Genomic DNA, 2897 nt, shown 5'->3' on the forward strand with positions numbered 1-2897 from the left:
TTTGAATGCTACAAAGTTCTGGCAGGAAGCACACCATTAACCAGAGTTACCTGATGGAGTTATGGAGCACTTTGTATTCTATCGACTTCAGTACTGCTTACAGAAATTCTGTATCCTAAGCATGTACTTAGCAGTAAGACCACAGCAAAGGCTAGACTGGAGCCCCTCACCAAGGCTCAGTCCCCTAGGCACACCTTCCACTCTCCTTTCTGCGGCACTGGGAGACCAGAACAAGCCAGAGTATCTGCTTCCCACACACAGGCATTGGAGGCTGCCTGGCTCTGCAGGCTCATTCTTGTCTTCCCGAGGCTTTGTCAGGATTCCTCACGCTTCCGTGGGACCCGGGGTGAGCCACTTGGCTTCCCTGTGCCTCAGTTTTCCCATGTGTAAAATGGGAGTCGGCCATACTAATAACTAGGATCAAAGAGATTATGTTTATGAAAATATTTCGTATTAGTGGCTGCTTCTCTTTTCTAAATGAAGGCGGCCCCTTCTGAGGGTGTAAGAGGAGGGTTGGAGTGAAGGTGAATACCTGCCAGGTCCTTCAGGGGAGAGCCAACCACAGCAGTTGGGCAGCACCCAGAGGTCTGGGTGGGAACTGCAGCCCTCCTGCCTGCTGGCTCACTCCACGGACAGGAGGCTGGGGGAGCTGATGGGAGTCCTGCTGCCCACCCCCACTCTCAGTGGGCAGCCTTCGGGTCCTCTGCAGGCCTCTCGGGTTGGGGTGGGCAGAGGAGTAAAGAGAGAGAGGAAAATGGATCTTCCTCCTGCAGAGGAATCTCTGCTGCTGAGAGAGGCGTCTAAACTTGGGCTGCCATAGTGGGGACCCCGGCAGGATGGGGAGGAGGTCCTGGGAGGGAGCCAGGTCCCCTTGAGAGGTAGAGAGGAGAAGGGCAGGAGCCAAGGGCCAGGGTGAACAGTGGCATCCAAGGAGGGACAGGCTGAGAGCAGGAAATAGGGTGGTTGTTCAAGGGGAGAATGGAGCCATTTTGGCCAGCCCCCTGCCTCAAAACCCCTCCCAAAAGGGATGAGTTATTGTTTTTTCCTGTGAAAAATCACCTGAATCCTCTCTCCCAAGGTCGGCTTCCCCAGGTCTAGCCCTTCTTGGGAAGTTCCTTCTGGAGCGTGACCTCGGATGTCCCCCTCCCTTCTGCCTGGGCTGGGGGGGAGGGAAACCGCTGCTTTAGTCACGCCAGATAATCACCTCTGGTCACTCACTGTCTGGCCTCTTCCTCCAAGTAACTCCAAGTATCTCTTAGACATTATCTCACCATGCAGGCCTGGGAGGGGGGCGCAGTGGGTAGTTGGGGGAGAGGAGGGGAGCCACATTTAAGAAAGGGAAACTGAGGGCAGGAAGGACCAACATCCCCCTACCCTGCTTCCCCACGTAGGCTGGGAAGGGGACACTGTGTCGTACTCCATACACCAAGGAGGGGTGGCAGGCAGACAGCAGAAAGAACCTCCAGGAGGGCACTCGAAAGGGGCCTTTGGAGAAACCCAGTGAATGCCAGATTCTGTGTTAAGAGCTTTACAGGGACTATGTCATCCCTCTCCCACTCTCTTATCCTCACTTTACAGATGGGGAAACTGATGGGGAAACTGAGGCAACCACTTGTCTAAGACCGCGAAGTAAGCAAGGGGGAGTGTGGGGCAGCCTCTTGGTGGAACAACAGAGCAGTCAGTCTGGAGGCAGGAGCACGGCTGGGGCGACCTCCGGTCCGTCCTCCTGGAGGAGCCAGTAGAATGACCTTTAGGTGTCCATCGAGGGGAGGGTTGTTTAATTGCTGTCAGGTCCTACTCTTTGTGACCCCATGGACTGCATCACACCAGCCGTCCCTGTCCCTCACCATCTCCTGGAGCTCGCCCAAGTTCATGTCCATTGAATCGGTGATGCCGTCCAACCATGTCATCCTCTGCCACCCTCTTCTCCTTTTGCACTCCACCTTTGCCAGCATCAAGGTCTGGAGGGTGAAGTAGCTCAATCGTGTCCGACTCTTTACGATCCCATGGACTGTAGCCTACCAGGCTCCTCCCTCCATGGGATTCTCCAAGCAAGAGTACAGGAGTGGGTTGCCATTTCCTTCTCCAGGGGATCTTCCCAACCCAGGGATCGAACCCGGGTCTCCCACACCTCTGCTAATTGTTGCTGCAGGTGCCAGGCCTCAGCTCACCACACTATTGACATTTTTTCTCAGTGTTTTCATAGAACCTGATTTTTATGTCTGGGAGAGGAAAATAAGCCAGAAGAGGACCAATGTCTCCCTTTTCCTGGGTGTGTATGACCCTCAGGTCTTTTTTGGTGCTAATGCGGGTGCCCCCTTCCCTCTGCTGTCCCCTGCCTGCCTGTCCCAAACATTGCCCGGTGCCACAACAGCAGGGTGGCCCTCCAAAACCTGAAGCAGGGGACTGACTCTCTAATTCTACCTCCCCGTGGACCTGAAACTCTCAGGCTTATTATCATGTACCTCTGTGACCTGGAAGGTTCTTCCTGGCGTCTGACCCAAAGCCTTTTTGAACAGCACGGCGGAGGCTCTACATGGGGTAAGAAAGGCAACCACAGTCCCTGCCTCCATTTAGAGGAACTGTCCAAAGGCCTTCTTGGACACAGGACATCATGGGACCCCAGAGGTCGTACAGCCCCAGGGCTCAACTCAGCCAAGGTGAGAAGGCAGGTACCACGTGGGACCTGGACCCACCTGTCCCTCAGCAGCGTCCCTCATTAGAATAGTAAGTGGAAAGCCATGAAGGACTGCTTATCTGATGGGAGCCCCACTCCGAAAAACCTCATTACCAGGGCTCCACACCCGGCTGTGCCTGCGCGGTTTATGTCCTAGGAACAACACACTCAGCACTTCAAAGGAGTCTCTTGATGGTGTGTGTGCTGGGAGGGGGGGAAA

The sequence above is a fragment of the Bos taurus genome, chromosome 19, assembly GCF_002263795.3.
Source record: "Bos taurus isolate L1 Dominette 01449 registration number 42190680 breed Hereford chromosome 19, ARS-UCD2.0, whole genome shotgun sequence".
Classification (NCBI taxonomy): domain Eukaryota; kingdom Metazoa; phylum Chordata; class Mammalia; order Artiodactyla; family Bovidae; genus Bos; species Bos taurus.